Genomic DNA, 20,368 nt, shown 5'->3' on the forward strand with positions numbered 1-20,368 from the left:
GTCATCCTCGTAAGTATTGTCTTTATATGCTTTAGAGTGCTTTTTTCTTTTAAGTTCTGTATGATCTGTATTTTTTTTTTTTTTTACTTAAAGAGAACATATATTCATGATAATGATTTGCACAGTTTCACCATAGTGAATTCATACTCAATGATCTTCTATCTTACTCCTCGTAATCCACGTAATCTCCTTAACCCAAAAATCCTAAAAGCAAAACTTAAAAGAAAATATGAAAAAATGTTACTTTAATTAGTTATTGCATATTAGCACTCTAAAACACATTAAAAAAAAGATACTAATAAGGATAGATGATCAACAATATAAATTTTTAATACCAGCAACTTAATATTTGAAATATAAAAAGCAAGATTGCGATTAAATTCAAATAAAAATGACAGTCTATACGTCTATTGAAAAACATTTGGAAATGGCATAGCTTCAAATGTAGGACATACACTATCAAAAAACATAATGTATCTATTTCATTCCAACTACTAGCAATCCGATTATACCCACCATAGCTATTCTAGCATCAACATTTCTTGGAAAGCAACTTTGGATTAGTGTACTAAGAACAATAAAGTCATATATCCTAATATTTACTCCCTTATAATTCCATAATCTCTCACAGATAAATAATGTAGGAAAATCACTTATATCATCAATATTCTCTTTGAATGAGAAACTAAATACTGCAATTGTTTTGCCTTTCGAAGATATCATATCTAACAATGTAATCACAAATTTCAACTTTCTTCTCTCATTCAACTCAGTAACATTTTTTAGAAACTGCAAAACTTCACTCATTTTATAAAATTCTATCAAATGTATTATACAGGCCATATCTCTTTATAATGCTGGATCCCCTACAACAACAGTTAGATTTAAAAATCTTACCTAATTCTTGTATCACTTGATATAATATTCATTACTTGCTTAACAATATCCATTTTATCATAAAATGTATAGAAAACATTTGCTACGATGACCATAACACCTAAAATGGTATTGGTAGTTAACATTCTCTTAAGATGCTTAGTTATCAAGATTATAATGGTATTTCAAATTCAACTGATTTATAATTATCAAGATTATAACATTCTCTTAAGATGCTTAGTTATTATTAATCTTGTAAGGATTAACTAATATATCTATATAATAATTTTCATATTTTCAAACAATGACCACTTGCTATAGATGTCTCAAATTATCAAGTCATTCATTAGAAGAAAAACTCAGTATTAGAGGAAAAAATATTCCACAATAATATTTCAACAAGAATATTTTCCATGACATTTGAGTCATAGTTGGAAATAGTTACTTCTGTACAATTATAGTTGGCCCTTCACAAGACCCCATAATTAACCTAAAAATCCTCTCCTACTCATTAAACTCCATGCAACATTTTTTCCCCCCTCACTCTTTTTTCTCTAATATCAACATCAACAAAATAATATTTAAACCTTAAACTATAACGCACACATCAATGCTAAAACGAATTTTTCTTTTTTGCTCTTAAAGAAATGCTTGAAGATTTGTTCATAAATTGGCAAATTATCTGCTTTCCTTGCAATTAATTCAACATCATCATCAACAGTGGTAAATTGTTTATTATATAGATAAGATTTCATTACTAGCATGCATAAAACACTAACTCTTCCAGCTCAAACACATGTTATTCTACTTAAAAAAAATGCTAATTGGATAAACAAAACTAACTATGGCAATTACATCCAAACATATGTTATTGAGGTTTTAATACAATTGTCTCAATCTTAAAGTTTGGGATATAAGATCCAAAATTATAATATTTGGATATAATTGCCAATTAGTTAAAAAGGTTTGGCCTTTTCTATTCAATTAGCAAAAAAAAAAAAAAAGAATTATTATCAAACAATTATTTTTTCGAAAAGATTAAAAAAGGGCAGAAAAAATAAAGAAACAACGAAACTAGAAATTAACTAAAAGAGAATATTATAAATTCATTTATTCATATCAATCAATTAAAAAAATATTATCGTAACATGCAAAAATTAAATACAAAATATTTGATTTTAATTTTGTAAACAAAATCAAGCATAATATATTAAATATTTTTTAGAAAATAATTAAATCACAAAAGAAAAATAGTACAAAGTGTAAATATAATAGCAAAATTTTAAGATTGATAATTTTACCTAAAATGTCCCCTCATATATATAAAAAATAACATAACTAGGTTTATCATGAACACCATCAGCTCCTCTCAGAGCTCCAAGGTTGAAATAGTTGTCAATTCCTACAAATACATACATAATTTGTAATGCAATAAAATTGTAATATTAATAAATTAATTAAAAAAAATTCAATTACAGAAATCAATCAATAAATAAAATAATGGGTGTATAAAATTTATTTTGCTCAAAGCAAGATTGTTATTGACAATAGAGCATATATTATCCTTGGGTGGCATAATGCAAGATCAATTTATGATATAACTCTTTCCAAACAAAAGACTAGTAAAACTTATAGTTTCAAGCGCAAATATATATATATATATAAAAGAATCCTATCGACTTTTATGTCTTAAATAATATGAAATTGATAAGATTTTGTTAGAATTATAAATCTTACATTGAAAAAGTATAAATATAAAAGGATAAATATTAGTAGTTAGATCATAATATTAACTTAGCTAGTCATTATAATGTGTAAAGCAACTTAATCACTTATATAAGCCTGAATTAAAATGAATTAAGTTGTAATTTGATCAACATTCTCTCTGAATTTAATATGATATCAAAGCCCAGACTTGATTGTAGATTTCAGCCACTCATAAGGCTATATAATTGGGCCAGTATTGTATTAAAAATAAAACTAATTATCTAGTAACAACCATGTGGCAGCACTTGAAGGGAGAGTGTAGAGATTATAAATCTTACATCCTGAAAGTATAAACATAAAAAAGTAAATATAAGTGGGTAGATTGCAACATTGACTTAGCTAGTCATTTTAATATATAAATTAATTTAATCACTTATATAAGCCCGAATTAAAATGAATTAAATTATAGTTTAACTAAAACTCTTTTTGAATTTAATATGGTATTAAAGCTCGAATTAAATTATAGTTTGACTAACACTCTTTTTGAATTTAATATGGTATCAAAGCTCGAATTGAATTGTGAGTTTCAACCACCCATAAAGCTCTACAATTGGGTCCGTATTGAGTTAAAAAAACAAATTAAATATCAAGTGACAACTATGTAATTGCACTTAAGGGGGAGTGTTGGGATTATAAATCCTACATCAGGAAAGTATAAACATAAAATGGTAAATATAAGTAGTTAGATTGTAACATTGACTTGACTAGTTATTTTGATATTTAAAATAATATAATCACTTATATAAGCCCGAATTAAAATGAATTAAATTATAATTTATCCAACACTCTCTTTAAATTTAACAGATTTCAAAAAGAAGATCCCATTAGAATCATAACTTTGTGGAAAGGCAGTGAGCACAACTTCCTCAAATAAGCAAAATTATAATATAAGCAGTAATAAGTAAAATCTCAATCAAATTTGCCCATTTGCAATTTTAAAAATGAGCCACTAATTCAAAAAAATCTACAAATGCATTTTAATATATTTTAGCATATATTAATTTATTGTTAGTAATCCAACAAAATGCATTATCAAAGTCACCTCAAATCACTAATTTGAAATTCTTGATGTCTTCATAGAAAGTAAAATAAAAAACATTATTTTATAGCATAAAGTTTTTTTACATTATATAGTTTAATACAACTGATTTTGCAAAAATTATATTAGTAATTTGCAACGAAAAAATAAGAGAGAAGAATAATTTTTCATTAAATTCCATATAAAATTAAATGATACTTTTGAACAATTCTTAAATATTATAACAATAAGACATTTTGAAAATTTGCTTTTATCCACCAAAACGCATGAACTCTATTAGATTCAATAGTTCTTTTTTTCTTTTTGGAGGAGAGAGGGAATGGTGAGAAACAATACAACAGATTGAATAGTTTAACAAAAAAGAATGAGTTGGCTTAAAATAAAATTTCATTCTTGCATTCCTAGTTTGAGCATATAGTTGAGTAAAAAGGATGTAAACACCATGATTAAGACCTACCCCAAGTGGCAAGTTCCAACTGACACATCACTTCAAAAATCACAAGCGAAATCAATTACCAAAGGCTTTTAATTATTGTGTTAAAGTAAATTTTACCTTGCTCTATATCCTTTGTCCAATATTTCTTCAATGTCACCAATCATCACTATTAAAAATAGGCCAATCACCACTACAAAGAACAAGGAAAAAAAGTATCAAATTCTTAATTCAAGTGTAGGCCTCCCTTTCTTGCAAAAATACCAATAAAAAATGTTGAATAACAAAAAAACCATCACACCAAATTCAAATTCATGAGTAACACATGAAACATGAACTGCACAAAAATGATATAAACATGCTGATAAGCAACAAGATGTTGCACCTGTATAACAACATATTCATAGGAAACCAATACCAATTATGTGCTTGGCTGAAACACATCTTTTAATCCCAATATATGAAATTAGATTTTTCTTAATATTATTTTTTCCTTCTCCAAATATTGGAAAAATCATAGCCAATAAATGCTCATTTGAGTATGTATGAGCTATAATTTTTACTAGTGCAGGAAAAAAAGGGACAAAAATAATAGCTTGGAACATCTAGAAAATTGAAACAAAAGGACCCAGAAAATAAAAAAAAGAATACAATATAGAAATAGGCAAGAAATTTATCTTAGGAGTGCCTGCTTTTGTTGTTTTGGAAGCTTAATATTAAATTGGTTCTCAACACCAACTATTGAATTTAGCAGTACTACATACGAGGGAAAAAAGGATAAAGGAAATCTATGATCTGCTTAGATATCAATAAATTTTAAATAGGAACAAATGAAACACAAATTTTACTAACAATAAACCATAAAATTTATTCTCCAGAGCACTAGCATTTAGCTAAAATGAAAATTTAATATTAAGGAAGTTTTACAAATATAGTGTCACGACCCAACCTATGGGCCGGACCGGCACTAGGACCTAGGCCAGCCTAAAGCCCCCGAGGCCCGTAGTAAGTCTAACTATTCCCTAACCCAATCCTAAGGCCCATATTGAGCCCAATTTTAAGAAATCAACCAGACAGAGTCTGGCCATAACATGGACCATCCAACGGGGACTTTTTGACTTACCCGACCTGTAAGCATAATATATATAACAATTTGGAGAGCTCAGCTCACCCTCCACATACTCATAACAATACTATTTCAAATGGGAGCTTAGCTCTCTCATTCAACTCAATAATCATCTATGCATACTGATATATCATGCTTACAATTTCAGTTGATACATACATAACAGATACAAATGAATACATCACTAATAATAATAATAATAATACATGCGAAGTTCTAGAACAGAATAAAAGAATAAAATATAATTAAATGCCAATAGTAGACCTGCGAAGAAGAGAATAGGTTAAACTCAATAAAGGATCTCCTATATCCTGGAAAAAATAGGTGAACAGGAGTGAGCGTTCGACTTAGAGAGTAAAATACCAATTTTAAGTACAATTTCTATAACTATCTAAAGCTAATGCATCCTAAAGAGTGGAATACAACACCTTCATAGTTTTCATACAAATCACATCATAAACAACAAAAAGGGTAATTTGGAGCACTCACACACCCATATAATATTCAAATAGTACATATATGAGAGCTGATCCCCTATATAGCTTTCTTAATCCAACCTCTGTCAGTAAGTATATCTCAAGCCGGACTTTTACTTAATAGACTAAATGCGGAGGCCAGTGAGATCATCTTGAGTCGCGTCTACCCCGACTTATCCATAAAAGGATCAGGTCCCAGCGAGCTAAGCTCCAGCCGCGTCTACCTATCCTGTCCATATCCAATATCACACACCACACACACACACACTGCTCCAAATTACCATAAAACAATATTCATAACATTCATCAAATAAAGATGTAATATAAAACATGCTTAGTATTTAATTACATAAATATATATATTTATAAGTGATGCATGGGTATGTCTGAACATATAATAATATTGAAATTATAATTAAAATCAATATTTTACTCATAGAAGTAAACCGAGGTCACTGTGGTAGCTGGGTGGAGGAGAAAGGCTGTCCCGGCTCACCTGACAATTACATTATAATTATTTAATATAATTGACTCAATACAAGTTTAAAAAGAACCAAAGACACTCTAAGTTGTTCTGAAAATCTGACAGAGTTCTCCTTATGCCTAGGACCTACCCAACCTGTAAAGTAGTTCAAATCACACTTCTAAAACCACACATCATCTCAACAACAACACATGGCCCCTCCTGAGCCCTCCAACTCAGGCAAATCTCACATAATCTAACAATTCAATTATAAGGCTTAAAATGGATATTTTGCAAAAGTCATTCTAGCTAGCTCTAAAAATTCTAAAATTTTGTCTCGCGATCTTTAGTAATATTATAGAGCTAACATAAAAGGAATTATAATTTTCTAGCTACCCATGAATATTTTATGAAATTTTATTCTAAACTCAGCACTATAAAATTGAAGAAACTCAGAGTTTAGGTTTACCTATGCCAATTCTGACGCTTGAAACGTGTTCGGAGCGTCTGAAAATGGTGGGGTAGCCTATAACTTTGACCCAGTTCTGAAGTAATTCTAACAGTTTATCTGCTCGGCCAAAAATTGTAGTTTTGGGCAACGATCGAATTACCACGAAATGAAAGTACCTACGCAAAGCCCACAATACCAAGGGTCAAACTAAAATATTTATATTTACATATAAAATAATTATTTAAAAATTAGGGGTGTTACATATAAATTCCCAAACAAAAACAAAAATAGACCCAAAAGGCCAAAACTCCCCAAAATTGCTCAACTCTAAATATAGCAGTAATAAAGTTCAAGTTAGAAAGTTTCAACCAAGAAACTAATCCAAGCGGAGAGACTTTTAGGCAAGAGAATATGAATGCTCAAAAGAACAAAATGCATTCTGAAATAAAATAAGATTTTAAAACAGGTAACACTAATATAGTACACCTAAAATCAAATTTAAATATTAAGATTTACAGTGCAAGCTACCAAACTACTTAGAACCAATTTTAGGTATCAAACTTTGTGAACCCTTCACTATGCAATTTGCTTTCGCCACAAAAGAGTATGGCAATGAGAATTGGACACTACCCACATAAATCTCATCTTAAATAGGGGTGTTCAACTTTAAAAACCAAGAAATATTTCTTTCACTCAAATTAGGAAAAGGTCTCTCTTAATTCCACTAGGATTTTAAGTCACAAATCTACCACTTTTTTTGTTTATATTAACTGCTTGTAATAAAAAGCTGACACTTCTACCTTATGTTCTTAGCATCAATTCTGAACCTACTAAAATTTTTGAAATAAGTTTCTGAATTTTAAAAGTAACTTCAACACTTGTTTATAAAAGTTTCATCCTTTTTATCTAATAATTAAAATGATTATTCTTGATATAAGACATAAATGGGCAATGTGTTTGAATTTGATCTAACTGTAATGTTTTTGTGATAACAGCTTAATATCATCTTAGTCACTATCTCAAGTAAATATATGAATAGTGTTGAATAATAGTATCCTTGCTTTTTACCTATAAATAGATATATTTACTTGAGATAGTGATTAAGATGAAACTATTGACCAAGCTCAATCCTTTGGAGAATCAAAAGAGATGAGGCAACATATAACCTTTGCTAGTATTACAATAGGAAATGCCTAGTAAGCCGGATATGATCCAAAGTGTGGCGTAAACCATACTTTTTGACAACAGCATTAGTAACCCTGAAACTTCCCCTATAAACTGGTGAAGCATCATTGGCAATTTGATGTATGAAATACTCACCCAATTTATTTCTAACATTAGACTTCCCTTCTTTTTTGAAGAAGATGACTAAGAGGAAGCTGTTGACGTAGATGGCATACCTATAGATGGTAAATATAAGCATAATCTCCATCCATCTTCTAAAGAATAATATCTTATATTCCAAAACTTCATAATGGTAGTAAATGAAAAGGACAAATAAAATAACCAATAACCATTATGACTAGACAAATTTGATTAGAATATTTATCATGATTATTCTCTAGACATTAAGAAATGACTCTATTGGACTAGACAATTTATCATGCTAGCTCTAGTAAATACCTCTAATTGTTCACAACTACAGCACCTAGCTGTGTTATCATGCTCATCAGCTCATGTGATGGGCAATATTTCTGAGACCAAAAAGGATGGCATCTATACTCAATCAAATTAGCTTCATTCATTGGGATCTTAAAATTTGTGAAAGTGAAAATTATAGCATTAATATAAGCCATTTATAGTTTACATGGACAACAAATAAGCAGCAAAAAGTGCATAAACTCCTGGACCAAGCAAAATAGTAGTATTAGAATCCTGTCTATAGTAATGGCTTCATGTTGAACAATAGCGTCCATGCTTTTTACTTATAAATTGATATATTTCTTAACATAGTGATTAAGATGATATAAACCATTACAGTCAGATCAAATTCAAACACGTTGCCCATTTTATTTATGACATCAAGAATAATCATTTTAATAATTAGATAAAAAGGATAAAACTTCCATAAATAAGTGTTGAATATACAAAACTTTCGTAAATAAGTGTTGAATATACTTTTAAAATTTAGGAATTTAAATCAAAATCTTTAGCTGGTTCATAAATTGATGCTAAAAACAGTAGGTGAAAGACAGACTTCACATTTTGGATGAATAAACTCTTTTAAGCAAGACTTATGACATGGATCCCCACTTAACAAAGAAAACTTGGATCAGCAGAAAAAGAAAAAGAAAAATGAGTGAGAGCTTGATGAAACAAAAGTTTAAATTCATTATTGGATTTTTTTTTTTATTTTGATGTGCAATTTTCAAAATATTTCACTCACTTGATGGAGTCACATATATCATAAAACAAAATTGAAATTAAGACTCTTGTGTAACCAAAAAGAAGAAATTACCTCATTCTCAGTAATTGGGTAACCACAAGAAGAAAAGTGAAAGCAGTTTGGATGAAAAAAGATTTTCCCATGGGTTCCAAGTAATTGCCATAACCAATTTCATGATGGCAACTACCACATAATCCGCAAGTTGTAAGCATAAAACATTCATGGCTAACAAAATTCAAGATTAGAATACTCAAAATTTTCAAACTTACATGTGATTCCATTTTTTCATTTTTCCTTTTGCAAGAAATTTCTTGTTCAAATAAGCAAGAAAGAAGAATTTAAAAAAAAAATATTTGATGGGAGTCACAAGAACCCTATACAGCCCAAAAATTTATTTTCTAAATTTACAAATAGAAATTTGATAGTATAGCACAATGCTACATTTCCCAAATTAAAAGACTGAAATCAGAAGATTTGCTTCCTAGTGGTGCACCAAGAAGAGAAGTCAAATGTTCTAAATTCATTTTCACTATTCTTACAATCTTAATTAGTTAAACAAGAACTCATCTCATCTAAGTCTTAATTCAAACTAGCTATACTCATCCAATAAAGGCATATTTCTCTCACTCAAATTAGGAAAAGGTCTCTCCAAATTCCACTAGGATTTCGAGTAACAAATCTAACATTTTTTTTATATTAACTGCTTGTAATCAGAAAACTGACACTTCTACCTTATGTTTTTAGCATTAATTCTAAACTTGTTGAAAATATTAAAATAAGTTTCTGAATTTTAAAAGTAACTTCAACACTTATTTACAGAATTTTCATCCTTTTTATCTAATAATTAAAATGATTATTCTTGATATCAGATATAAATGGGCAATGTGTTTAAATTTGATTTGATTGTAATGGTTTTATGATGATAGCTTAATATCATCTTAATCACTATCTCAAGTAAATATATCAATTTCCAACTCACTTAAACCCTAATTTTAGCTAAATAATCTCAATAATGAAATAAACACAATAATTAAATTAGAAATCTGGAAATTAAAATTAACTCAATAATGTAACTAGAAATATGAAATCAAACAAACCCAACATACTTCTGGTTATGTTAGATGTGGGAAATTTCATCGAGGACCTTATAGGTTCAGAATCTTTGAATGCTACAAATGTGGACAAGAGGGGCACTTGTAGAGGGAGTGTCCTAATATGGTAAGGTGGCTTCTCAATAAGCAGCGTCAGGCAGTGTGGCTTAACCAGCTGTGAGACAGACTTCTGTGGGTCCTTCTTCAGGAAGGGGATAAGGTAGAAGATGAGGTTCTTCTTCCTCCATAACAAGGTCGCAAGGGAGGGTTCGACAACGTCAGCTTGGATCTTTACTATGACACAACAGGAAGCTAATACCTCCAACACAATGGTGTTTGGTAAACTTTAAATAGGAAGATTCAATGTGCATGCTTTGATTGATTTGGGTGCATCACACTCTTTTGTTAGCCCTATACAGTCCTAAGATTAAGATTGGTAGTCTCAAGTTTAAAATGTTCATTGCTTGTTAGTGGACCAAAGTGTAACCCTTCGATAACAAAGATGATCTATTATGCTTGTCCAATGATGGTTCAAGACAAATGTTTTCTAGCTGACCTTATAGTTCTAGAGTTTACAGATTTTGATGTCATTCCAGGGATGGATAGGCTTTCAGCCAATTATGCTATCTTGGACTATCGAAGTTAGGTAGTGAAGTTTAAAGGACATGATGGGTTAGTGGCAGTGTTTTAAGGAGATCAAGTAGCACCTATAAAGGGTATGATCTCAGCCATGTAAGCCAGAAAGATGCTTTAAAAAGGATGTAGAGGGTTTATAACACATGTTAAAGAAGTTATAGAGAACAGAAGTGGACCATAATTAGTTTTTCTTGTAAGAGAGTTTCTAGATGTTTTTTCAAAAGAGCTACCTGGGTTGCCACCTGAGAGGAAGATAGATTTTAAAATTAACCTAGCTATCCCTCCTTACAGTATGGCTCCTGCAGAATTAAAAGAGTTAAAGGAACAACTATAGGATTTAGTAAGTAAGGTATTCATCAGATCAAATACCTCTCTTTAGGGTGTTCCTATATTATTTATGAAGAAGAAAGATAGATCCCTAAGGCTGTGCATAGACTACAGATAGTTGAATAGAGTGACTGACAAGAACAAATACTCTTTGCCCTATATTGATAACTTATTTGATTAGCTAGCAGGAGCTAGTTGTTTCTCTAAAATAGACTTAAGGTCCAGATATCACCAATTGAGGATTAAGGAGATAGACATTTCGAAGACTACTTTTTGGACTAGGTATGAGCATTATGAGTTTCTTATGATGCCATTCAGGTTAACCAATGACCCAGCTGCATTTATGGATCTCATGAATAGGGTATTCAGACCTTATCTAGATCACTTTGTGATCATCTTTATTGATGACATATTAGTATATTCTAGAAATCCTGATGAACATGAATAACATCTAAGAATGGTTTTACAGACTTTAAGGGAACATCAATTGTATGCCAAGTTCTCTAAGTGTGAGTTCTAGATGAAGAGCGTATCTTTCTTAGCACATGTAGTGTCAAAGAATGGAATTGAAGTAAATCCTAAAAAGGTTAAAGTAATGGTAGATTGGCCAAGGTCAACTATAGTGACTAAGATTAAAAGTTTCCTAGGATTAGCTGGCTATTTTAGGAGATAACTAGGTTAACTCAGAAGAATAAGAAGTTTAAATGGAGTGATCAGTGCGAGGAGAGCTTCCAAAAGCTTAAGGAGTGTCTGATTTCAGCATCAGTACTAGCTCTGCCTTCAGGCAATGAAGATTTCAATGTTTACTACGATGCTTCTAGAGTGGGTGTGGGTCATGTTCTTATGCATAATGACAGAGTAATAGCTTACACTTTGAGGCAGTTGAAGAAGTATAAAACTAATTATCCCACTCATGACTTAGAGATGGCGACCGTAGTTTTTGCCCTAAAGATGTGAAGACATTATCTATATGGGGCTAAATATGAAATCTTCATAGATCACAAGAGTCTCCAGTACATCTTCAATAAGAAAGAGCTAAATATCAGATAGAAGAGATGGGTAGAATTGCTCAGTGTTATGATTGTACCATCCAGTACCATCCAGAGAAGGCAAATATTATTACAAATGCCTTTAGCCAAAAAATCATTTGGCAGTTTGGCTCTTATATCCATAGAAAGGTGACCTATCTTGAAGGAGTTATACTAGCTAATTAGAGAGGGATCACAGTTGGAGTTATTAGTTAAGGGTACCTAGATAGCTCAGATGAAGGTGACCTTAGTGTACTTAAGATAAGTGGTAGAGAGGCAGCATGAAGACCCTGAGTTGATGAAGATTACTAAAGTGGTGCAGAAAAGTGAGAACTCTAAGCTCTGATTTGATGGAAAGGAGTGTTGAGATATGGCGACAGGTTATATGTACCAGATGATATCATGCTAAAGGAAGACATTATGAAAAAAGCTCAAAATGCTAGGTATAGCATCCATCCTGGAGCCACCAAAATGTATCAAGATTTTTAAAAAGTGTATTGGTGGCCTTCCATAAAGAAGGAGATTACACAATTTGTATTTACTTGTGAAGTCTGTTAGAGAGTGAAGCTAGAACATCAGAAGCTAGAACATCAGAAGCTAGTAGGAATGCTTAACCCACTACCCATTCCAAAGTGGAAATGGGAAAATGTAGCAATGGACTTTGTTATGAGGTTACTAGTAGCCTCCAATAGACATGACTCAATATGGGTTATAGTGGATAGGTTAACCAAGATTGCTCACTTCAGGTATAACTATTTTATGGATAAGTTGGCTCAAGTGTACGTGGAAGAGATAGTAAGGTTGGATGGAGCTTCAATGATGATAATTTTTTACAGAGGATCGCAGTTCACATTAAAATTTTAGTGTTATCTTCAAAATTAGTTAAGCACTAGGTTGGACTTTAGCATAGCTTTCCATCATCAGACAGATGGACAATCAGAAAGGACCATATAGACTTTGGAAGATATGCTAAGAATATGTGTACTTGACTTTGGATGATCATGGAAAAAGTACATTTCTCTGGTTGAGTTCGCATACAACAACAATTATCACTCTAGCATCGGAATGGCACTATATAGAGTTCTATATGGGAGGAAATGTATATCTCCTGTGTGTTAGGAAGAAGTAGGTGAAAGAAGTTTAGTAGGGATAGAGTTGGTGGAAGTCACCAATCAGGCTATGCCTTTAATGTCACACCTTAGCCCTCTGTAAGGCATAACATGATCCCATAGTATACCTAATAAATTATTGTACTTTGCCTACCGATAGCCCATTAAATATACTAAAAGGGATTTAAAACAATTTTCTTACTTTTTGAAAGTGGCGAGCATTTTTTGTAGGAATTTAAAACATTTAATTAAGGTTTGAAAGTCATGTATAATTTTTGCCTATTTTCATTTTTCTGCAAATTTTAGAAAAATTTCAGCAGAATGCCAGCACTATTTGAGAAAACCGAAAAATTTTCACCTGTGGAAAACACTTCCAAATATACACTTCATCAAATTACAACCACCATTTCAACTCAAATCATCACAATTTCTCCCAAACTCCATAATTCAAAGTAATTCTCAATTTAAATATTTTTCGCAATACAGAGTCATTGAGGAAAAACTAATTTACATACATCAGTCAATTTTTACAACAGAAAATCCAAAATAATATTATTACAAAATCTTTACAAATTGCTCAAGACCAATTTACACATGTACATACAGTTACGTACATTAAAATAAACATTACAATTAGGGTATAAAATTTACCAAAAGTAGCACAACAGTATTTAGCAGCTCACTCAACTGCTCTACTAGTCTCTTTACCTGCGACAGCAATAAAAAGCTATCTCTAAGTACTAAGACTCAGTGGTGCACAACATACTAAAATAACATTTTATGCATAATTCAAATCACATTTATTCAAATATGGTACTGAAAATGAAAAGCAGATACAAAAGACAATTTATAATTTTGGTCAAAACAGTCTCATTTCAAAAGTCTCAAAACAGATTTCATAAAAATACACAGTTATATCTTGCCATTAGAACAATATTCATCTCAATAGTCGGAGGCTTATGAGGAATCTCAAGGCTAGCTAGCTCAATCTATGGGTACCCATTCAATTTCTTCCTCTATTGGCACACACCTCAACACTTTAGCCAGAGAGGGAATCAGAATTCAAAACTAATTCCTCCCACCAGTCATGCTAGTGAGGTATTCAAATATATAGTCATGACACTGTGGTTTCAAAACTATCTTAGCAATTTACTAAACATTTATTAACAATTCAAACGCATAAAATTAAATTTCTAACAATTAAGGTCAAAAGCACCATATTCATTTTAGTCACAAATTTGCAGTATAGATAAATCACAATTTATTCATCAAACAATTTGCCAAAGAGCATTTATAGAAAAATTTTATGTTGTGCACAAACCTCGTGCGAGTCGCCTCTAGGCCTTGACTTGATGTCTCGGGTTCTTTCCCGGTATTCTTTTCAACTGAAACACAAAATTTCACAGTGTTTTAGTATCACAACTTATAATAAATCCAATAACAAGTTCACATCTATTTATTTCTAGCTCTAATATGCTTAAATTAACATTCTTTAAAATTTGCATTTTGGGGTTACTATTCAAGTCAAAACATTGACTTTCTTATGCTTAATGGGTATGGGAATTTCAATTACACCCACATACCATATTTTGGTTACCAAATTTGTTGGTTTTAGTTGCCCCTTCAATTTTTAGGTCTCCTAATTGCATTTTCAAATTTTTAGATTTGGTGTCCTGTTTTATACTATTCTATTGATCAAGTTGCTGTAGAAATTTGACAAAGTGTTCTTCATAAAAGTTGTTCCTTATTGTCTTATCTTTAATTCTCTTTTTGAATCACTCCATTTGGAGTTTTGTAGCCCAAGATATGGCCATTTGAACATGACTGACCGGATTGGCCTAACCTAGATTTCTGGGCAGCTACTTTGGTTCTGGCAGTTTTGGACCATTAACTTTGGGTGGAAAAATGACTTAGTTATAGACAGAATTTGGGTTAGATTTCTTCATGAAAGTTATAGTTCTATGTCACACCTTTCCAATGCCAAAAAAATCAGAAAATTTGGACCTGTATATCCCAAGTTATGGCCAAATGAACAAATTGGTCATTTTGGTACAGTGGCAGTCCACTATACCCAGGTTTGACCTAATTGTCCACTATGTTATGATCATTTTCTGGGCATGATTCCTGAATTGAAAATGTGCCATTATGTGTCTGTTTTCATTCTCAATTGGCCTCACACCAATTGGGCTGGTAAATTTTTAGTTTTGGTCCCTGAAAGGGACCTAGGTCAAGCTGCCAGAATATGCATGCTAACCAATCCGAATTACAATTTGGTTCTACCAATTCACACACACCACAAATAGTCCCAATTGACCATTTCTCAACTCAATTTAGGTCAATTTCATTAATTGACCTATTTACTCAATTTTTCCCCAAATTGCCAAAATGCTCAAGAACACTAATTACATAAAGTTAAAATCTAATGCATTCAAAGCATATATCCATAGTCTACATACATAATTCAACTTAAACAACCCTTCCATTGCACCAATTTCAATCAATTCAAACCCTCACATAAGCTGGTTGAATTCCATCTTACTCCCCCATAGTTGTTTTCTTTTGATTTTTAAGTTGAATTCTAGGTTAATTTGAGCTAAACACACGCATAATAAACTAAAATTTTCAATTTAAATTGCTTACCTCCACTTGACTTCCAATTCTTCACTTTCTTTCTTTTCTTCTTTTCTTTCCTTCTTCTAATGCCTTCTCAAGTGAAGATAACAAGTTTTTGTGGGTTAATTTTGGGGGAAGTTAGGGTTTAGTAAAGAAATCCAAGCTTGAAACAAGCTCTCATGGTGGTTTAACAATGGAGATGGCTAAGGGAAGATGGGCGACCAAACTTAGGAAGGAGAAGAAGAGTGATTAATTTATTTAATTTTTATGTATTTTATGTTAATTTATGTATTTGACTTGGTCAATTATTGGGGGCAAATAAATTTTAATTTTGACATCACCAATGATGTCATCCACGTAATGCAATAAAGCTTTTTCAATTTCTTTTTCTTTTTCCTTTATTTTTCAATAGTTTCTTTAATTTAATTCTCGATCCCTAAATTTTCTTTTCTCTAATTTTATTGGATAGTTAGGTCAGAAGTTAGCTCTAGGGGTAAATTGACCAAATTGCCCCTCGCCGGTTCGATCTGGTTTGCAAGTAATTCAATATTTCTTTCGGATCCATGACCTAATTATTAGACCTACTTAACAATTCTTTTCTGTGATTTTCTCTTTTTTGTTGTGTTCGCAGTAGTCCTAAGGACCGCGACATCACATTTTTTGGTTCAAAATTTGGGTTAAGACTGACCTCGCAGTCACTTCCCGGGAAGGTGACCCATCGTTATGACTACTGGCTCTTTTAACCTTTTATGTTCTGTTTTTCTTATTTATACTTAACTATTTGGCAATTACTAATTATTTGCATTCAAGGCTTATCTAGGTGCCTTAGATGTGGTTCTAATCCCCTTAATTATCCAGACCGACACCGGTTACCAGAACAGTGAAATATACCAAGCTATGTAAATAGGAGTGTTACAATTCTCGCCCTCTTAGATTAAATTTCGTCTCGAAATTTTATCTGGTATTAGTCTTTAAATAGCTATGGGTGCTGCCTCCTCATGTCCTCCTCACGTTCCCAAGTAGCCTTCTGGCTTGAATGATGGTTCCACAACACCTTTACCAATGGTATTTGCTTGTTCCGTAACTGCTTCACCTCACAAGCTAGAATCTCTATGGGTTCTTCTTCATATGTGAGGTCTGGATTTACTTCAATTTCTTCCACTGGTAACACATGAGATGGGTCAGATCTGTACCTCCTCAACATAGACACATGAAAGACGTTATGTATCTTCTCTAACTCTGGAGGTAGTGCCAAACGGTATGCCAAAGAACCCACTCTTTCCAGAACCTCATATGGTCCAATGAAACAAGGACTCAGTTTCCCCTTTCTGCCAAATCTCATAATTTTCTTCCAAGGGGAAACCTTGAGGAATACTTTCACACCCACTGTATACTCAATAGCCCTTCTCTTCAGATCAATTTAGGACTTCTGATGGTCTGATGTAGCTTTGAGTCGATCTCTGATTAATCTGATTTTCTCCTCAGTCTGCTGAATAATTTTGGGTTCAATTATCTTTCTTTCACTCACTTCATCCCAACACAGGGGAGTTCTGCACTTCCTGCCATACAAAGCTTCATATGGAGGCATCCCAATGCTTGATTGGTAGCTGTTGTTATAAGCAAACTCAATCAAAGGCAAGTGGGTGTCCCAACTACCCTCAAACTCAATCACACAAGCCCATAGATGTCCTCTAAGATCTGAATTAGCCTCTCAGACTGGCCATCTGTCTGTGGGTGGAATGCCGTGCTGAAGTTCAATCTAGTTCCTAGGGCTCTTTGAAGAATACCCCAGAAACTAGAAGTGAACCTAGGGTCTCTATCAGATACAATCGATACTGGCACTTCATGCAATCTCACTATCTCATTAATGTACAGCTTGGCCAATCTTTCTAGACTATAGTCCATCTGAACTGGCAGAAAATGAGCAGACTTGGTTAATCTGTCAACTATGACCCATACTGCATCATGACTCTTCTGTGTCCTCGGAAGTCCCATCACAAAATCCATAGTTATCCGCTCCCATTTCAATTTAGGCACTGGTAATGGATGTAACAAACCAGCTGATACTTGATACTTTGCCTTCACTTGCTGACAAGTTAGGCATTTAGAGACAAAATCAGTTGCATCTCTTTTCATACCCATCCACCAGTAATGTTCTTTCAGTCCTCTGTACATTTTAGTACCACTAGGGTGTATAGTAAAAGGAGAATCATGTGCTTCCTTCATAATAATCTGTCTCAATTCAATGTCATTAGGAACGCACATTCTGCCCTGGTGTAGTAGGAGACCATCATCTCTCACTGAGAACTCAGGTTTCTTGCCCTGCCGGACTTCTTCTAATAGCTTTTGATATTTCTCATCATTTTGTGCAGCCATTCTGATCTGATCAATCAACACTGACTGTATATGCCATGCAACTACTGTCTGCCCCTCATCATTAATCTCTAAGCTGACATGCAATGCTCTTAACTCATGTACCATAGACAAAGGTGAAACTCTCAGACTTGCCATAGTCTCATGACTTAAGGCGTCAGTCACCACATTAGCTTTCCCTGGCTGATAGTCTATCAGACAATCATAGTCTTTTATGAAATCTAACCATCTCCTCTGTCTCAAATTCAACTCTTTCTAAGTGCCCAAATACTTCAAACTCTTATGATCTGTGTAGATGTAACACTTTTCTCCATATAAGTAGTGTCTCGAGATCTTAAGAGCAAACACAATAGCTGCAAGCTCCAAGTCATGTGTCAGATAGTTCCTCTCATGCGGTTTCAGCTGGTGTGATGCATATGCAATGACACTCCGATCTTGCATCAATACACAGCCTAACCCATTGTGAGAAGCATCACTATAAACTATATACTCTTTACCCGGGGTAGATAAAGTAAGGACTAGAGCTTCAGTCAAACACCTCTTTAACTCATCAAAGCTCTGCTGGCATTTTTCCGTCCACTGAAATTTCACATCTTTTCGAAGTAGCTTGGTCAATGGAGAAGCCAACATAGAAAACCCCTTCACAAATCGGCAGTAGTGTCTAGCTAACCCCAGAAAACTATGAATTTCTGTGATATTTCTAGGTGGCTTCCAATTAAGGATAGCTTCTATCTTACTTGGATCTACCTTGATGCCCTCTGCGGATACTATATGCCCCAAGAAGGATATTTCCTTTAGCCAAAATTCACACTTCGACAATTTGGCGTATAACTGTTTCTCCCTCAAAGACTGCAATACAATCCGCAGATGTCTATCATGCTCTTCTGCACTCCTCGAATAAACCAATATATCATCAATGAATACCACCACAAACTGATCGAGGTATGGTCTGAAGATAGTATTCATCAAATCCATAAAAGCAGTCGGAGCATTGGTTAACCCGAATGGCATGACCAATAAGTCATAATGGCCATAGCGGGTTCTAAAGGCAGTTTTAGGGATACTCTGCTCATGTACTTTCAGCTGATAATAACTAGACCTCAGGTCAATTTTGGAGAATATAGCTACACCCCTCAACTGATCAAACAAGTCATTAATACGGGGCAATGGATATCTATTCTTTATTATCACCTTATTCAACTGGCGGTAGTCAATACATAAGCAGAGAGTGCCATCTTTCTTCTTAACAAATAATACTGGCACTCCCCAAGGTGACACACTAGGGAGGATAAAGCCCTTGTCAAGCAGCTCTTGCAACTGCACCTTCAATTCTTTTAGTTCTGCTGGCGCCATTCTGTATGGTGTTATGGAGATTGGGTCCACACCAGGCATGACATCAATCTCAAACTGCACCTCTCTTTCCGGAGGTAATCCTAGCAACTCATTAGGAAACACGTCCAAAAAATCACATACGGTAGGGTTGTCCCTCAGTGCTGGACTCCTCACTTGGGTGTCTATCACATGTGCCAAGTATGCTTCACACCCTTTTCTTATCATCCTTCTGGCGAGTGCAGCCGAAATGATGTTTGATGGCAGTAACTGCCTCTCCCCATGTATTACCACATCACCGTACAGAGGGAGACCAAAAGTGACTATTTTCAATCTACAATCAATCATTGTATGATGCCTGGCTAACCAATCCATGCCCAATATGATATCATAATCTCTGAAGGGTATTTCGATCAAATCTGACAGAAAAACATGTCCTTGGATCACCAAAGGACAATCTCTATAGATTTTGTTGACTCGGACCTCTTGTCCTAACGGACTAGTTACTAGTACCTCAAAACCCATTTTAACGCACAGGACAGCAAGAGAACTGACTATACTAGCACTAACATATGAGTGTGTAAAGCTTGGATCAAACAAGACAAAGACATTCTGATCAAAGATAGAGAAAGTAAAGGCTACAATATCGGAAGTCTTAGCCTCTTCCCGCTGTCTTATCGTGTAAACTTTGGCCGGAGCACTCCCTTGTGCTGACTGGTTAACGATACCCTGACTGCCAGAAGCATTGCCTCTACCTCTGCCTCTTCCTCTGCTAACTGGTTGTGAACCTCTAGTAGCAGAACTCTGAATGGATCCCTCAATAGTGGTGGGAGCTGGCCCAAATC

This window comes from Hevea brasiliensis, chromosome 6, assembly GCF_030052815.1.
Source record: "Hevea brasiliensis isolate MT/VB/25A 57/8 chromosome 6, ASM3005281v1, whole genome shotgun sequence".
NCBI lineage: Eukaryota > Viridiplantae > Streptophyta > Magnoliopsida > Malpighiales > Euphorbiaceae > Hevea > Hevea brasiliensis.